The sequence below is a fragment of the Meles meles genome, chromosome 12, assembly GCF_922984935.1.
Source record: "Meles meles chromosome 12, mMelMel3.1 paternal haplotype, whole genome shotgun sequence".
NCBI lineage: Eukaryota > Metazoa > Chordata > Mammalia > Carnivora > Mustelidae > Meles > Meles meles.
In genome coordinates this window covers 6,581,194-6,600,385 of record NC_060077.1, presented here as the reverse complement: position 1 = coordinate 6,600,385, position 19,192 = coordinate 6,581,194, and the positions used below count along the sequence as shown (strand labels likewise).

Sequence of the window (19,192 nt, the reverse complement as noted above, 5' to 3'; positions counted from 1 at the left end):
GAAACACTCGCTCTCTCACACTGCCGCTTTGTACTACCTCTTTGAACGGCAATTTGACAGTATCTACCCTACAATTTAAAATACACAGATCTCTGTCCTGGCAATTCAATTTTTAGGACTTTCTCCTGCAGATAAACTGGAAGGAACATCCTTACACACAGAGTTGTTCAGAGTATCGACAGATGAAATACACAAGGGCACATCCATACGACGGAGTCCTGTGCAGGCATTAAACAAGGGGGGGAGGGGATTAGATCTAAAAGGACCAACGAGGAACGCTCCTGAAGACACACTGTTAAATTTCAAAAGAGGGACAGCACAGGTCTATAAATATAGTTACACATCCATCCTATGTTTTCATCCACACTTTCCTATAAGTTTGGAGATGTACTCAGTATCTCTGGAAAAATATCCAAGATACCGGTAACAGTGTTTGCTTCTGGGTGAAGGGACTAGAAGGAAGGAAAGCTTACTTTTGATTGTATGTTCTTCTTCTTCTTCTTTTTTTTTTTTTTTGGTATGTTCCTTCGTAATGCTTATTTATTCATCTTTTACTATGTTTTTGTATCATATTTTTAAAAAAGAGCACAGTCTTTGAAGTCAGACTGCCTTAGATGTGTACTTAAGCTTCTCCACTTGGCTTTGTGATGGTGGGCCACTCTGAGTCCCGGTTCTTGCATCTATAAAATGGAGATGATAATAGCATCTCTTCAGAGTATCTGTGATGATGGAATGATAGTTAATATTTTCTGAGTTCTTACAATATGCCATACACTACAGTAAGGGCCCAGCCGGTGAGCCCTCTTCCCACTACTATTACTAATAATTATCATACAAGCAGTCTTTATTCTATCGGTCGTCTTTGCTATCACGAGGACCTATGTTGCTTAACACCCTCTGTGCCGAAGAACCCAAGAGAAAGCTGTGGACCCACAGGTTGGTCTTACTTTTCAGAGGAGTGGGTCCTCCCGCTGAGTCCTTGGAACACCGAAGGGGCCGGATTTGGGGTGTTGAGGCATGGAACTCAAGAGAGGCAGCCAGAAACTCAGGCCCTGGATCTTGGGGGTGAGTCAACACCTCTGGGGTGAGACGGGGATGTCATGGGTGCAGTCCATGATCAGGAGAGAGCTACAGGGCTGTTATCCCCATGTTGGAACAGATCTGGGGAATTACAGAGTCTTCATTTTATCTTCATTTTGCAAAGCTCATTTTTATGAGTGAGTTCAGCCAGCTGGAGAGTACTATATCCATCACAGAGACAGAACACTCCAGGGTTTGGGGCTAAGGTAATTAAATTCCTTCTATCACCCCTCAGTGGCACAAAAGTCACCAGAGATGCACCTCTCCTCCACCTCCTCCCCCCACCAGACACACTCCGTTGCTGGGGGTGTCAGGGACTGGTCAAAGGCATGAGAGTTAGAGCCAAAAGGCAAGGGTTTGTGACCCACTTCTACTATTGAGTGTATGATTGGCCTCAGATTTGTCATCTGTAAAATGGGAACATGATGGTTTCTACCTTGAAGATAGAAACCAGTATATTACATGGGATAATTAAGTGGGAGTACATTCGATGGGATAATCCATGTAAAATGTGTGGCAGCCCTCAACAACTCTTTTTAGAGTCACTTTAGATCGTATCTCAAGGAAAATGAACGCTCTCAAGCCAGATATGTGACTATTATCACAGCCCAGATGATGGCCTCATTACTGTAAAAATGAAACACTACCGGTGTTACTGTAAAAACGAAACACGAATGGTTGCAAAAAGACAGTGCGTATTTCATACACTCAATTAACCTTCCCCTCTTTTCCTCTTTCTTCCTCCCCTCCCTTTTCCCCCTTCCTCTCTTCCTTCCTCCCACCCCCCCCCGCCGCCCAATTCACACCATCCATTTGCTCATTACGAACACTTATTCAGCTCCCACCTGGAACAGCAAGGAGCTGGGGCACTGGAAATGCAGGGATGGATAAGACAGACAACTTCCCTGTCCTCAGAGCTTACTGTCTAGTGGGGACAGGAGTGGGGAGGGTGGAGAGAGGTATTATGACAAATGTAGCAGATAGCGCAAAGTGGAAATACGGGTGTTAACAGGGGCATGGACAGGACGCCTAACAGTCTGGGTGGTGGTGGTGAGGGAAGGCTTCCTGGAGGAAGAGTCAGGATATAGAGTTAGCCACACTGAATGGGTAGATGGTGGGAGGGAGGGGTGGAGGAGAAAAGGCATGGAGAAGGGAGACAACAGGCATCTAAGCCACTCCCCCATGCCCTCTCCACTGTGGCAGGAGAAGGAAGCCTGTGTCTTATAAAGCCAGAGAGGTCTTCAGAAGCTGGATCATGCAGCTCTCTTGAGAGCCAAGTTAAAGATTTTGGACTTGTGATGATAAGAGTTTTGAGGAGAGAAATTCTATGGTCAGATTTAGATTCTAGAAAGATCACTCTGTCTGCTGCCTGGAAAATAAGGCTGGGGAGGCAAGGCTGGCTATGGGGAGCCCGAGTTAGGAGGCTGCTGCAGGCCAGAGATGAGAGATGACAGCGGTTAGCATTGTGAAGGGAGGAAGTAGGGACGTGGGTAGGTTTAAAAGGTATTTAGGATGTTGGGTCAACAGTTTGTGGTGACTGAATTGGTGGAGGGGCAAAGGCCAAAGCTTCTGGCTTCTACGAGTAGAAGGATCATAATGGCGTTTCCTGGCTAAGAGAGCAGAGGAGGGCAGGGTAAAAATAGGGCAAAAGAAAGGATAAGAACGAATGAAACTAATTTGATAAAACTGTCATTCCTGAGTAGTTATAGATAATTTAACTGTGGTCTAGTATCCTGAAGAGTCAACATTTCCTGGTATCATTATTTCCGTAATTTTGAGAATGAAGGGAGATTATAGAAAATAAACACTTGATTTGGCTCATTCCCCAGCCATTTGATTTTGGACAAGTCATTCAACACTTTGAATGTCAATTTCTTTTTGTGAAATTGAAAAGGTAATAAAACCACTTCCAAGGTTTTTGTGAAGAGTCAATGGACAGGTGCTGTAAAGAGCACTCTATAAACCGTGAATGTCAACTGTCGTAGCAATGTTGAGTCCTTATTTCAGGGAGGACGTCAAGAATGGTACCCTTCAGACTGCCACTCAGTGTTAACTTGAGACTCAACCAAGTTTCTCCTCTCATGCCTGGCATCCTTGGTTGTCCCTGGTGAAGGAAAACTGGGTTAGGCAGAAGGTGCCCATGGAAGGAAAAAGAAGTAAGAATGGTTATTTTAAAGGCAAGAGGGATAATATCAGCTCCTTTAACTTGAAAGTTCCCTGCAAATAGGTCACAGCATCCAGGTAGGTCTGAAGCAGTTACAAATTCATTTCAGTGAAGAGAGAATGCATTAAATAGAAAACACAAATGGCAATGTTGAGAATGACACCACGAGTGTCAGACAGATCAGAAAAAAACAATAAATGTAAATGGGTTAAACTTGAGTAAAAGATCCAAGACTCTCAGACTGACTAAATGCATTTGCAGCTGCTCTATATTAGCATGGATGTGGGGACAAAGGGCAAAGGACAGGAGGAAAAATAGCTCTCCAAGGCAGGTATGGGTGTGATGTGCATTTGCATAGGCAGCATAGGCCTGCTTTGATTTGAAAGATATAACTCACTCTCTTCTTAAAATATGTTAGGGCCAGGTAAGTACAAAATAAATATTCACTGAGCAAATGATCTGTTATCGACAGCAATTTTTTTTCATTGAATTTTTATTAATTAGGTTGCACTACATTAAATTAGTAGGTTTGGAAATGATCAAATTCACCACCATCTTATAATTCAACCTAATATTCTGAACATTCATATATGTAAGCACTTCATTGAATTATCTAATTTCATCCTTGCAACAACTATATGAAAGACATGATTGTATTCTCCCATTTTATAGATGTTGAAACTGAGGCTCAAAGAGGTTAACTACATTGCAGAGTTTATCCAGCTGCAGTCAGTGACCAAGACACTGACACAAACCAAGCTTATCCGAGCTCAAAATCTTTGCTTTTTATTTTTAGCTTACTAAACTCTTTTATTTGCTGCAGTAAATTTTAGACTCAGATTTTCTAAGCAAATAGTTGTATCACCTGCAAATAATGACAGCTCAAATTCTTTGCTGTTGCCACTTTCCAAATACTATGTATTTTTACTTCAGTAGGGCTGATCACCATGCATAATGTTAGTAATTTGTGCTGAAATGGACTGTGGAGTTTTCTATTTCAACTGCTCACAATATGGAGTCTATGGACCCTCAGCAGGGCTTGGGGATTGCTGACAATCCTGGAATTGTGTTCACAACTTTTTTGTCTGTGCATATGCATGTTTATATAGGGAGATAGTCCATAATATGCTTTTCTAAGCACTCCATTACCCAGTAAGAGTAGAAGTCACTGGATTAACCCTACATTTTACAGATGAGAAATTTGAGGCTTATAGATGGGGAAGGATTTGCCAAATGTTCTTAGAGACTGAGTCAGAGTGAGGATCCAGGTCTCTTGTATGATATCTTCTCAAACTCAAGTTACAGGCTCATTTTCCTTGCTTCCCCCAAGAAATCTGGAAATTTACTCAGGGTCCTGTATTTGATGGTAATGCTAATTTCAGGATGTGAGCTACAGCCTTCTTGGTAGATGCTTTTCATATCTGTTATACTGTTTCTTAATTATTCAAAATAAGCCTGCATAGTCCAGTATCTCCTTATCCCTCCCTAACTAGTGAACTACCTCCAATTATTAGCTCCCTATCCAGGTTGACAACAGAGGTTGTGAAGAAACCATAACAGGTGAAGGGAGGGCAAAAATCGTCACCAAACCTCTATAGGGGTCCACAGACCCCATATCAGTTGCTTGTCAAAGTAAATGTTTAAATGATCAAATTCAAAATTAGGATAAAAACCTGATTATGCTCATTTAGTACTGATTAATGGAGTCATAAATATCAATGTAGTTTTTCAAATAAAAAATAAAAATCAGGATCATAGTATCAGAGACCCCACCCACAATGCCTTCATTTGCTCAGCTTTTATTGAGTAACTACTTTGTCCCCAAACCCTATCATCCTAAATGAACTATGAAATTGTACGCTCCTTGAAGACAGGGATCATGCTTTTCTGGTTTACCATTGTACCCTTGGTGCACAGCAAGGGGCCCAGCGCATAGTAGGTGCTCAGTAAATCAGAGTCTCAATCTCTGGGCCCACAGCTATTGAATGAAGTAGCCCAGGTGGGAGGTGAGAGGGAGCAGTGGGGACCAGTGGAAAACCAGAGCATCCCTGCCACAGCCAGAGCTCCATTCTGCCCGGGGGTTGCCATGCAGGAAGGCAGGGTTGGTATGAGCTCACTTCCAGTCAAGCAGCTGCGGGGGTGGGGTGTGGATAATGCAGACCATTACAAATCAAAAAACAAACACACGAGACCTCACACCCTCGGGTAAGAACACCTGGATTCAGGGGACGCCTGGGTGGCTCAGTGGGTTAAAGCCTCTGCCTTCGGCTCAGGTCGTGATCCCAGGGTCCTGGGATCAAGCCCTGCATCAGGCTCTCTGCTCAGCAGGAGCCTGCTTCCCTTCCTCTCTCTCTGCCTGCCTCTCTGCCTTCTTATGATCTCTCTCTCTGTCAAATAAATAAAATCTTAAAAAAAAAAAAAAAAAGAACACCTGGATTCAGAAAAAGAGCAGGTCAAGAAGGGTTCTCAGTGTAGTTTGTAGAATCACCAGGGACAGACATGGTCTAGTGCTGCTAGACACGGTGTGGCCCATGGACAGGAGATATCAGCTGAGAGCTGGTTAGGAATGCAGAACCTCAGGCCCCACCTCAGCCCTGTGAATCGACTCTGCATTTTCAGAAGACCCCCAGGTGATGGATGTGCACGTTATGGTTTGAGAAACATTGCTCCCATTTGCCTCTAAATGCCTGTGTTACTTTTTTTGCAGTCCCACGAAGCTTCAAGCAGGACACTTGAGTCAAGGGAGCAATAATATTAGGCTGAACTGAGTACAATTGCAGATTTTCAATGATTTTGTAACCTGCAAAAATGGCCATTGCAAATGAAATTTCATTTCTACCTAAACTAGAAACTGTTCTGCACAAAAGTGCTTTAGACCCAGGATATCACTTGCTTCAAAAAGTCTCAGGTCAGGGGCGCCTGGGTGGCTCAGTGGGTTAAAGCCTCTGCCTTCAGCTCAGGTCATGATCTCAGGGTCCTGGGATCAAGCCCCACATCGGGCTCTCTGCTCAGCGGGGAGCCTGCTTCCCCCCTCTCTCTCTGCCTGCCTCTCTGCCTACTTGTGATCTTTGTTGGTTGGTCAACACAGCTGAAAACATTTTTTTTCAAATTGGGTACCACCACATAAAAACTGGAAATTTCACATGAAATGCAAATTTCTGGTTTTCTTGGAACACTGGAAGAGCTCGAGGACTGGGTCTGTATTCCTGAATGTGAGACACATATGGAGTGGGTGGTGGCACCCCCTTTAGACAGGGCGTAGGCTCTCCAGTTCCTCTGGGCTCCCACGCAGCCCCCCTCACGCATGTGTTTGTTGTCAGGACCATTCAGGTACTTATTTGACCGTCGGAACCCCTGTTCTGTAGTGAGTTTTAAAGCAAAACAAGGAAGGTCACCTTTAGAAGCTGCTCAGTGGAAGGACAGATGTGCTTAGTGACTTGGGTCCTGCCATAGGTGATCCTGGGTCATCCAGGGGTTTGATGGATGCCCACCTTCCTGAGAGCCCTCTGCACCTGTCCCAGCTTATCCCCTGTGGCTGACGCTCATTGTGTCTCATTACCCTCGGGTTAAAGCTACTGAGCGCGGTAGAGCATTTCACATAATCGTCACCCTTAACTCCTTAGCTGCTTCTTCCCTCAACTCGGTGCGTTTACAAAGACCCGTTCTGGACTGACACCTTTCTCTGTAAATGGAGCTCTCACTTTTGATGTCAAACCAGTCTCCCTACTCATTCCAATAGGAGCTGGACAGAAACCAGCTTCCTTTCTTCATTTAGAGGGAACACACAGTCCAAGACCCCACATTCATTTTCCTTAGTGACTCTACCTTGGGGCTACCTGAACTGGCTGGGTCTCCATCTCCCATTGTACAGTGCACCTGGTAAGCCCCTAGAAGTCACCCCTCCCTCAAGCCTGAGCGACACCTTCCCTCCTGATTCAGTTCTACAGAACAGAGCTCTGCAAACATTCCCCTGCAGTAAAATCGCAGAGAAAAGAGCATGACGCCACTATGAGCAGCACCAAAGCTGACATCACAGACATGGCAGAGAAGGCTTGTCGGGGGGATTGTCAGGGTAGGACTATCAGTTCTGGCTTCAAATGCTGACTCTGCCATTTATTGACTGGCAGGCCTTGGGCAAGGCATTTGGCATCTCCGTGCCTCTTGTTCCTAATCTGTAAAATGGCAAATGATAGTATTCTCTTTGCAAGGCGCTTATGAAATTTACATAAAATTGACATAAAATGGTGTCAGTTTCCTCCCAGTGGTCTTAACCACCTTCTTATCTCTGTGCCGTACCTGTGTCTCACCCTAGGCAATCATCTACCATTTTCCCTTAGAGCTGACTCACGTTTTACCCTAAATCCTAATGGCAGCCTTATCCTGAGGAATAACATCCATGAAATCATGGTACAAAGAGGGCCGGCTACGTTTTTCTATTATTGATCAAAACAAATATTTACTGAGCAAATAAAAAAAAACAAAAACAAAAAAAAAAAAAACGGGTATCATCTTGTCCCAGTCACGAGAAAAGCACTGAACAAACTCAAATTGAGGGACTTTCTCCAAAGTAATCGACCAGTCATCTTCACAACTATCAAATTCATGAGAGACAGCCCGTGTGATGGACTGTCACAGATCAGAAGAAACTAAGGAGAATGAGCTCTGAATGTGCGCAGGATCCTGGATAAGAGTTGGGAACAGAAAACGGCCACTCATGGGAAAATGAAATTCAAATAAACTGTAGATTCGTTAATGATTATGTGAAAACCATACATAGCGTTAACATTAGGGGGTGCTGGATAAAGGGGATAAAGAAACTTGCTGCACTATTTGGCAACATTTCTGTAAATCTAAAACTACTTCACAATAAAAAGTTTTAAAATGGGTAGGAGTTAAGCAGTCTCTCCCCACTGCCTTTTTCGTCCTCTCTCCTTCAGCCCCTGGCAACCACGTTCGGTCTCTATGGATTTGCCCATTCCAGGCATTTCCTACAAATGGAATCCTGTGATCTGTGGCCTTGTGTGCCTGCGTTCACTTGCTTAGCAGCCTGTGTTCAAGGATCATCCATGCCATGGCACGCATCTGTAAGCCATTCCTTTTTGGGGCTGAATAGTATTCCATTGTATGGACATGCTACATTATGTTTATCTGTTGATGGATATTTGAACTGTTTCCACCTGTTGAATAACAGGTAGTGTTGGAGCACCTGGGTGGCTCAGTGGGTTAAGCCTCTGCCTTCGGCTCAGGTCATGATCTTAGGGTCCTGGGATCGAGCCCCACATTGGGCTCTTTGCTCAGTAGGGAGCCTGTTTTCCCCTCTCTCTCTGCCTGCCTCTCTGCCTACTTGCGATCTCTCTCTCCGTCGAGTAAATAAATAAAATCTTAAACAAACAAACAGGTAGTGTTGCTGTGAACATCTGTGTACACATTTTTGCCTGAACATGCGTTTTCAATTTTTAGTGGGGATAAGGTTTCCCGCTGGGGTGATGGAATGTTCTGGTGATGGCTGGAAAATACAGTGGATGTCCTCAAGGCCACTAAATTGTATACCTTTAAAATGAGAAATTTCATGTTATGTGAATTTTACCATAATTTACCATTTTGGAGAAGCTGTGCTTTGGTGAGCTCAGTGTTTAGCGCAGCAGCTGACCAGAAGAATGCTGGTCTGTGCTGTCGTCATCACCAGACATCCCCATCAGCCTCCCGGCACCCACTCCGTGAGCCTTTCTGCACCATCACTCAGCTTTCATCAAGAAAGTTCCTCCACGTTCGATCCATTAATCTCTTTGAAGATCAGCAGTGACGTTTCCAGGTCCCTGGGACAGCACCGCTAGAACGCCTTGCTTTGGCGTCCGAGAACGCCCGCTTCTCGGGGGGTGCACCTGGCGGGTATGACACAGCAGGCCATCGCCTCCAGCTGCGCGCTCAGAGCCACACGGAGCGGACATTCAACAGACACTAAACTGCTCGCTTGTTGACTGAACACTAACCTCTGTCAGCAGCTTCTCCAACGAGCCTCACCTCCTCCGTAGACCGGAGGCTTTCTTTACCCGAGATGCTACCCTACAATGTGCTGGTGAAGTCGCAGTGCCTTGAAACTGTTCATTTGATTCTATAATGCTCGCTCCCATTTCCTCAAAGTACCTTGGGATGCGTTTTGGTGTTTGAAATGAAAGCGAAGGCCCGATTTGGTTTGAGAATTTCATGGGGATCCTACAGAAAGCTGGAGACACTCCAGCACATCCCAGATGACGGAAGCGTGTTTCTATTCGGAGCTGACGGAGCTGTCTGTTGGTTTTCTTCCTGATTATCAGTGAGGTCTTCCCCTTTTCCCTGTCCATGTGAGGATGGATGCCCCCTCCTGGGGGACCTGCCCCCAGGTCCGTTCTCCACCCTTCTCCTAACTTCTCTGGGCTCCAGGAGGAGGCTAACCGCTATGGATATCAATAGGCTCCTTGTCCTCTGGCTTCTGATTGGGTTTGGCCAACGGGAGGCACAAAGGAGAGGAGAAGGAGGAGGGAGAGGGGGCTCCATGCTGTCCCAGTGCTGTGGTATGGAGAGGGCTGCATTCCTCTCTGAGCACAGCTTCTGCTGAGAGCCCCCCTCGCCCCACTGCATGCCCACAGGGCTTCGGTAACAAGCTCTCCCCCACCCCACTTCATCAGTCCTGCGGTGGTCGTCACCCCCCTACTCTTGCTGGTCCCTGGGTGCTTCCCTCTCCCTTGTTAGCATCTTAAACTGTATCCTTTTTTTAAAAAAAATTTACTTATTTATTTATTTGACAGAGAGAGACAGAGATCACAAGTAGGCAGAGAGGCAGGCAGAGAGAGAGAAGGGGAAGCAGGCTCCCCGCTGAGCAGAGAGCCCGATGTGGGGCTCCATCCCAGGACCCTGAGATCTTGACCTGAGCCAAAGGCAGAAGCTTAACCCACTGAGTCACCCAGGCGCCCCCTTAAACTGTATCCTTCAATAACACTTTCACTGCATTATCTTGGAATCAAAGTGTCATCACTACAGGTGTCTCCCGTGTCCTGCTCAGATCCTGGCTGACAAACCTTCCCCTCCATTGCACCTAGGGACGAGGAATAGCAGAAGCAACTCCAATGCTCAAGGGTGTAGCGTGTCTTCAGATGATCCTAACGAGGTCCTCATCCTCATGAAGAAATGTACGGAGCACCGATAGGCACCAAGTACTAAAGGGTCCCGATAACCTGGTAGAGTACAGTTATCCTCAGGTTTACAGAAGAGGAAAAGGCGGTTTAAAGAGAGATGTAACAGCTATCCGCAGCTCACAGGGTGAATACGTATCAGTGGCCACATTCGACTTTGACTTTGGCTTGGGTGGGCTCCAGAATCCTGCCTCCTGCCGTCGCCTCAGATCCACAGGAGTCTCACTCATCCAAGGGTCAGGGCAAGTCAGACCCCCCCGCCCCCACCGCCCCACCGTGCCTGCGAGAAAAGCCTGCTGTCTCCAAGAAGGATGTCCAGTCCTCAGGTCTGGATCACCTTCTGCAGCTGAAAAGCACTCAAACCACACCAGGGCTATTAACCTCAGCAGAAGAAAAGGGGACCCGGGAAGATATTCCAGGGACGAACCTCAAGCTCATTTCTGAATTCCTCAAGAGGCCCGGAGCCTGTTCTGCTGCTGACAGAGAGAAGTGTCGCCCGCTCCCTGCTCAATGCCCCTGATGTAATGAGCGCCGCAGAAGAAGGCTCGATTGGGATGCTAAACAGCCGTAAATGACATTGTCACCAGCCTTCATAAAGCACAGTGACTCACAGCCCTAATTAAAATGCTGAGGGAAAATGTAAAGAAAGGCTGCCATGGAAAACAGTGACATTCTGCTAAACTGCAGGATTATTTCTTCCAGGAAAAGCAGTGCTCATGAGTGCGTGCGTGTGTGTGTGTGTGTGTGTGTGTGCGCGCGCGCACGGGCCTGCACATGCAAGCGTGTGTGGGGAGGGGGACGGAGAGGAGGAGGCTGAATGCTATCCTTGTAAGAAACTTGGTAAAATTTAACCCAGAGGAAAGCCTGAAGCTATTCTTGCCACCCAACTTATTATGAAATATTTAAGCACAGCGAACTGAAAGGAATAGTACAATAACAACTATAAACTTCCAACTGCATTCGACGACTCTTGGCATTGGCCTTTCTCGTCCTGCTTGTGGTGTCTGTCTGTCTATCCATCCACCCATCCATCTATCATCTCTCTCTGACTTCATCTATCTGTACCACTCTCTATCATCCATCTGTAGCTCCCCTGTGCTGAACCATTTGAAAATAAGTTGCTGATACGATGCTTCAGCCCTAAATTCTTAAACATGCATATCTTAGAATAAAGACCGCTCCTGCCTGCCCCCACCCCCAAGCCAAACCCCACAGTCCCATTGTTGCGCCGAAGGAAATGAGCTCTCCTTGCAAAATGTTCCCAGACATTCAGTGAAGGTTGTGTTTTCAACAATGGGCATTAAAGTAGTGAATCTAATCCCTCCAGCTCAGGAGAGAGAGACCAATCTGCCACATGGCAAGAGGCCGTCAAGAGGTTCTCGAGCAGGAAGATTTGGGGCTTCATGGGGCTGGTTCTCGTCATCAGAGTCTCGAGAGGAAGAGTGCACGGGGCACGATGCTGTTTATACCCTTTTGTTTTGAAAAAGAGCCCCTCCTCAGAACGAAATCTCCACAGGATCTCGTCCCAATGTCATCACCCATTTTAACTACAAAATGTGGCGCCCAAGGACTTGTTGTTTCTAAAAGGCAAATGCACCCTTAAAGGCCCAATGAGCTGTCACCAGGCAGGAGAGTCGGAGAGAAATCCGTAATTTTGGAAGGCAAGTCTTGGAGGAGGTAACCCTTTGCCAGAAATCCTGTGCGTTGAAGACAGTACTTAAAGAAACATTTACCTACATGTAGGAGTTTTGCATGCTTGTTAAAAAAAAAATAATCAAAACCAATAAAAATATCGACCCCAAACATCATTCCTGTCTCATTATTTTATAGCCTGCCTGGTGAGAGAAAAAAAAAAAAAAAGGATTTTATTTCAGGGACTATGGTGATACTAGGAAAGAAATGACAAATGAAAGTTTTTCCAGCTAAGACCTATCTTAATAAACTAGTACATAGATGTTCTTGACTCTTTTCATTACCTGCATTCTGGTTACATGAACATACTTGTTTTCATTTTCCTTATTGGATATTGATTACTCGGAACTATGAGAGTGCTTTAAAAATCCAAAGGAAAAAAAACATGCTCAAAATATGTCTGTTGCTATTGAGTAGTATTTTGACTTATCCCTCTGGGTTCCATTTTTGTGCTTAAAATTCCTGTAATGAAATACAGCACGATGAGATCCCCATGGCTGTTTTAATAACCAAAGAGGATGGGCTGCCCACACCAGGTACCCCACTGCATTCTAGTTATTGGCAAGTCGGTCCCTTTCTTGGACACCCGAGGTACTGGAGGGGAGGGACAGTGTCTCCTACTTCTTTATGCCCCAGCTTCTCTCATGGTTTCTGCACAGAGCCGGGAGCTTGGGGCATGTTTGTTTGAGGAAGAAGGGGCTGCCTAGACTCTCACTCATGACAAGAAATCCTCTAGCAAGGGGTGCCTGGGTGGCTCAGTGGGTTAAAGCCTCTGCCTTCAGCTCAGGTCATGATCTCAGGGTCCTGGGATCGAGCCCCGTCTTGGGCTCCCTGCTCAGCGGGGAGCCTGCTTCCTCCTCTCTCTCTGCCTGCCTCTCTGGCTACTTGTGATCTCTCTCTCTGTTAAATAAATAAATAAAATCTTAAAAGAAAAAGAAAAAGAAAAAGAAATCCTCTAGCAGGAAAGCAGTGACAGCTCACCTAGCAGCATCCGAAAAGTTGCCGTGCTCCCTTCTTCATTTCAACCTGGAAACAGCTTCCAGAAAGCCCCACCCTAGAAGTCCCCCATTGAGCTCTCAGGTTTTTGAATAAGGAAGGGATTCCCGAGTGTTACTTAAGGATGGTGGGTCACGTCTCCCAGCAGAAGCGGAGGCACTTTTCAGGACACCCCTGATACTCTGTGGCATTTCTTTTAGATGACTTTAGGGCAAGACTCCTAAAGCAGCTCGAGTGGCCAAAAAGAAGACCTGTATTTCCTGGGAACCCCACCTGAGAAGAGGTGATCTCGTGACGGTAGGGGACAGGGCATGGAACAGCAGCCCAGGCTAGAAATGGGATTGTCACCCCTGCAGCCAGCCCTGTGTCTCCAGGGCTCACAGAGGAGGCTTTCTTCAGACACTGTCAGCAGAAATCAGGAATGCCACTGATGGACGAGAATCGGGCAAATGTGTGTCTCTGGAGAGCCACAGAACGTCAAAGTGGAAAAGGTCTTTGAGGGGTTGTAAATGGAAAATGTCTACAAGGGCTGGGCAAGTGACATAAACAATATTTAATGGTGGGGGGTTGTGACCTAAAGGTAAAAAAAAAAAAAAAAAAAAAAAAAAAAAGAGGAAAACCAGACCAAAAGGAAATCCTGTAGGAGCCCCGGCCAGACAGAATGTATCTGCAGGTTTCTGGATGGAGCTGCCTTTGAATGCTAAGATCGTTTCACAGATGAGAAAACTGGGGCCGGGTGAGGGCAACAGGCTGGGTCTGTATTGGCTGGCTAACTAGAGGGGTCTCTCTTTTGTGCATTTCTTTGCTTTGTGCTGAACGTGACCACGGGCCTGATGTTGTCCCCATTCCAGAGCTCCACACATACTATCTCACGCTGCGTGTGTCCTCTGACCAGCCCCACACAGCAGCCAGAATCTCCGTTTTATGGACGATGACACCTTCAGTTCTGAGGGGTTCACTCAATCACCCCAAGTTGTGGAATCCACAAGGGCTAGGGCCTGGGGTCGATGCTTCCCCAGATGACACCCTCTTTCGACTCTCAGTCTGGTGCTCTGCCTTTCAGCCTTGCTGCCCTTGACCGGGTTTGGCACCGGAGACCCTGGAGACCCTGTCACTGTGCTGGGTCGGGCAGGGGGTGGGGGCAGAGATTGCTACAAATCAGAAGCCTCCCAGCCCCAATCCTGCCTCTTCTGAGAAGCCCGAAGCTGATGTCCCCAGTCATTCCTCCCGGATGCTGCATTGCTCTGCTACCTGTCCCACACAACCAGCACCCCCGGTAACAAGGCTTGTTTGGTGCCCACTGCCTGGCTGGATTGCAGGCTTCGTCAGAGCAGGGCTCACACCGCCTTCATCTGGGCATCTGCCCTTGGGGTCCGGCACTGAGCCTGCCATTTGACACTCATCATTACACATCTGAAAAACGTCCTGACGTCTGCCGCAGAACCACACATAACTGATGCTCGTCTTCGGCTTCTCATCGTTAAATATGCCTGTGTCTGCTGGACCCCGCCAGCTACGCTTGTCCTGGGGACTTACAGGTATTATCTGTTGCTAGATCATTTTTGCTTAATAGATTCAAGTAGACTCAATTTTCCTGCATTGCTGGGCGCTGCTCAGGGGAAGAGGCATGTGAGTGACATAAAGACGTAGGACGTACAAGGGTTTGGGGGAGAGCGGACTCAGCTGTCAAAGAGCTCAAACCAATGGTTTTGGTGAAATCAGTGGTAGTTACGGTTTATTAGTGTCTGATTACTTGGTTCCTAGAGTTTCAACCAACAGGTCACTTTTAAATGAAATCCCCTCTCAAAGGACAGATGGAGCCACCCATGGGACTCATACCCAGCGTTACACAGGGACACAGGGCTGATGTGCAGCAAGGTTAAGTGGAAAGGACCCTGCTCAGTCCCTCCTGAACGATCTGACAACAACTGGGAGAGAGAGAGAGAGAGAGAGACAGAGGTAATTATATCCTCTTTAGTTTGGAATCTACAGGACTTCTCTATCCTGGAGTGAATATGTTGTTATCATAACAGAGCACTGGGCAAAGAGTCAAGCCACTGAGTTTCTATCCCAGCTTTGTTGATACAGTGCTGTGTGACTTTCGGCAAGGCACTCACCTTTTCTGAGTTCAGCTCCTCTATCTGTAAAATGAGGGTGATGGACAAGAGCAGAGGGCATTAGAATCTGCTGGAGAAGTCTTGTTAAGAATACAGAAACTTCAGGTCTCCCTTGGAAACCCTAACTTGTTAGATCAGGGGTGGGACCTGGCATCTTGACTTTTAACCAGCACCTGGGTGGATTCTGACGGCAATAGTCCACCGGGCCAGTGCTTGGCATGTGCTGGATTAGATGAGGTCTAAATGCTATCGTGGATGAGAGTGAGAAAAACGGTCAAGTCTACGGTCGTTGCAGCCACTGCGTGGTTAAACACACAAACCCACACCGACCTGTGGTGGGAAGCATGCCCCTTTGTTCAAACAGACCGGGTGAAAATTGGTCCTAAAATGCCAAGTTCAACTTCTACACATTCCAGTTTCCAATAGGAAAAGGCTCCCAGGTCAAAAGGGCCCAGATTGCTGCCAGCGATTCTCAACCATGTTCCAAAGCTCACCAAGACATGTAGACCACAGAACTTGAATGATGGGCAATATATTGAGCCTTGTCATAAGACACCCCAAAACATACCCCTGAGAAGGCAGCACAGTCAGACCTACACATGCTCCCAATACCTGGGGGGAAGCACCCCCAGGTTTTCCCCTGTCCTAGGAAACTCGGATCCCCACCAGGAGGAAGGTTTGGGGACAAAGGTTCTGTTGGTACCTTGGACAGCGCCTTGTGACTCAAATGCAGAGACCCTCAGAGAGCAGACTAGCCCACCACACCACTCCTAGCCCCACACCCTTCCCGGCAAGGTCCTTCTCCGTGGATTACAGCCTCCCAGACAGCCTGCTTCGGCCATCTGGGGAAAACAAAGAAGAGGCAGGAAAAGTACAGGACAGACAGGTCTGGAAACCCACCCCGACATTACCGGCCCCAAAGAGTGCCACAGAAGACTCCCTTCTAGGATCTCTTTCTTCCTCAGTCACCAACTTTGGCATAAACCTACTGCTTCCTGACTATCTTTCACAGAGATGATGAAGAAAATCTTCAAAACAACCCTGCGGGGGTTATGTTTTCAATTTGCAGATAATGAAACTGAAGCTTGCAGAGGTTAAGTGGCAAGGCCCCAAGCTAAGACCCTTCCCAGATCTCTACCATGCTGCTGGCTCTTTCCCTATACGGTCTGGGACTTTGGGGGGATATTACAATTTCTGGAGACTCAGTCGTGCCCATGACCACTGGGGTGGCCTCTGGGAGAGCAGATGGTTCAGGAAATGTGGCTGTGGGTGCTAAGGCAGGAGCATGTCCTTGTCAGACTGCCTAGGTGTCCAGATGTGGGCAAAACCCCTCAGGTTAGAAAGCCAAAACCTGGGTCTCTGGTCTCTGGTTGTGCCACTTACCAGAGAGGCGACTATGGGCAGGTGGCCTGGCTTCACCTGCCTCAGCTTCCATGTCTACGAAATGGGATTCAGATGGCTGATTGGTGACCTGGGGGGAGTTTTGGGGAGCATTCTGGGCATATTCCAGGGAAACCTTGTGTGTGACAGTGCCTTGGAGATGGCACAAAGGTGTGTACTCTTTCAGGGGCTTCTGGGACCTGGACTGGTCATAAGGATTGGGGGGGTGGTGGTGGTGGTGGAAGAGGGTTCAGAATGCCTCCCTTCGGGTTCTTGCCAAAGCTTCTCAAATCTGTGATGCAGAGATGCCCTGGGCGGCGGGGAGGGGTGGCAGAGAAGAACGGACGCCACTCTGCCAGTGGGGCTCGCAAGGCCCCTTCCCTGCTTTAAGTTCAAAATAACAATGGGGAAAATCAGTGCTCCTTGAGTCTGCCAATGGGCAGCATCGGCCCCAACACCAATGAGAGAAAGAGCTAGAAGAAAGGGAGATTTTTCGCATTCTTGGGGGGGGGGGACTGGCCTGAGGAATCAGTTCCTTCTTCCTCTCTTCCAAGGTCCTGGTCTACGGTGCACCCTGGTTGAGTGGGCTGGCTCACAGGCACCACTTCTCTGCTCAGGGACTCCTCCCCCTCCTCCTTGGTGGTGCTCCCTCCCAAGCCACATGTACGTTCTTCAGGGGCCTGGGTGAAGGGTTTGAGCTAAAATATGGGATTAGAGGGGGTCTCATCTGCCAGGAAGGACACCGTGCATCTTTTCCTGGGTGACTCGTTTGCACTAGACGTAAGTGCAACCCACCAGAGCCTGGGGACCTTGAGGGGCCCCCCAGGTCCTACTGGCAGGAAAAAACCGGCCCTTGAGCCTCCCAGAACTGGTTCAGGGGTGTTATAACAATAAAATTTCAGCAACACTCCCCGCATACTGACCATCTGCTCTACACCCTACATCCCCATTCATAATTTTTTAATGTCCCCACAACAGCCCCGCCAGAAAGGAATCGTTTCCCCCCATTTTACAGACAAGAGAACTGAGGCCACACACCCAGTAAAGGGTAAATCTAGGATTAGAACCCAGGTTCCCTGCCTGATTCAAAAGCTCCCTGCCCTTGCTCCACAGGCTTCTCAGCGGGTGCCTCTCCTCTCCGGGTGCCCAGCCGAGACAGCGCCGTCTCCAGCCTGCGGAGAGCCGGAGAGCCGAGGACGCTGTGGCCGCAGTGCCCCTGGGGTGGAGGCGAGGCTTGTGGTTTCTAGGGCGCGGTCCGGAGAGCCCCATCCGGACCTTCGGGCCCAAGGGTCCTTAGGGTGGCCCTGGAAGTCGGATCTCACGGGGACGCTGCCCTGACCCTCGATCACCTGGAAGCAAAGCCTTCGCGCGCAGTGCACTGCCTGGCCCCAGATCCCAGCGGAGCGCGCCCTTCCTCCGTCCGGGGGACGCGCGGGAGCCCTAGAGCCTCTTCCGAGCGGGAGGCACAACTTTGCCAGGTCTGGGAGCCGGCGCTCTTACACCCCAATCCCGCCCGGGCTGAAGAAGTAAGAGGTGCAGGCGGCCCCGCCACGACCGCGGGAGCGCAACCAGGATCCTCGCAAAGTTGGAAGCCAGGCCGGAGCAACGCTTCCCAAGAGCAGAGCCCTCCCAGCCTCCCGGCCCCCGCCGAGGGCGGCGAGCGATGCCAACGAGTCGGCCATTACCGCGGGCGCGCAGGTGCCATACCTCCGGAGGGCCGGGCACGCAGGAAAGCTGAAAGTTGAGGCTGGGCAGGTGCGGCGATCCTCGGGCACCGGCGGCCCCCAGCCGCGGGCTGCCCGCCGTGGGTAGCGAGCGGTGCCAAGGGGTCCGCCATTACCGCGGGCGCGCAGCTCGGAGCCGAGCGCGGGGCTCGAGAGGGACGCGGGTCCTTGCAAAGTTGGAGCGCGGCGGGCGCGTCGACCCCCGGCCCGGAGCCCCCCGGCCTGGGGGCCGCCCGCTGCGAGGAGAACCGGGTCGCCCGAACCAAGTTGGGACGCGCGGCAAGCCCCGCGCCTCCGGTGCGCACCGGGAGGCTGACGCCCGAGCTGGGAGCCCCGGGGCACGGGGAGGGGACGCGGGACGGCTGGGCCGAGAACTCACCTGCCGCTAAGTCGGGCAGCGCCGAGGCTGCCTCTTCGCGCTGCGCACCCGCCCGCCCGCCCGCTGGTCCGCTCGCCTGCCCGCCGCCACCTCCTCCTCCTTCTCCTCCACCTCTTCCTCCCGGGCGCCCGCGGCCGCCGCGCTCCCGGTTCCGAATCCTCCGGGTCCGCCGCCCCGCGCGGCTGGAGGGCGCCAGTCGCACCCACTCACCTCCGGATGGGAGCCGCGCGCGTCCCTCCCCCTTCCCTCCGCTTTGTGCCTCTCTGATCCTTCCCCGCCCCCTCTCGCCTAGCCCCCACCCCTCCGAGTCCCCTCCCCTCCCTCCGCCCCGGCGAAGCCAAGTTCGGGACGGAGGCTGCGGGCTTCCCCGCGCGCGCCCGTGGCTCACCCAGTCCGCCCGGCCGCTCGCCGCCTGGCCGCCCCTCGGAGGAGCCGCGGCGCTAAGTGGCTCCTCGCCCGGCGGCTGGGAACGCGGCATAAATATGTAGGGA

The 19,192-nt window shown here is 49.3% G+C and overlaps 1 protein-coding gene across 1 annotated transcript in view; it reads right to left on the bottom strand.

Moving 5' to 3' along the window:
• NOS1 (nitric oxide synthase 1) overlaps nucleotides 1–18,824 on the bottom strand; it is a 111,440-nt gene extending 92,616 nt beyond the window's left edge. The window contains exon 1 of the mRNA XM_046025871.1: nucleotides 18,702–18,824. The gene's annotated coding sequence lies outside the window, so the exon portion shown is untranslated. The remainder of the gene's footprint in view (nucleotides 1–18,701) is intronic.
• Between the last annotated feature and the right edge of the window lie 368 nt (nucleotides 18,825–19,192).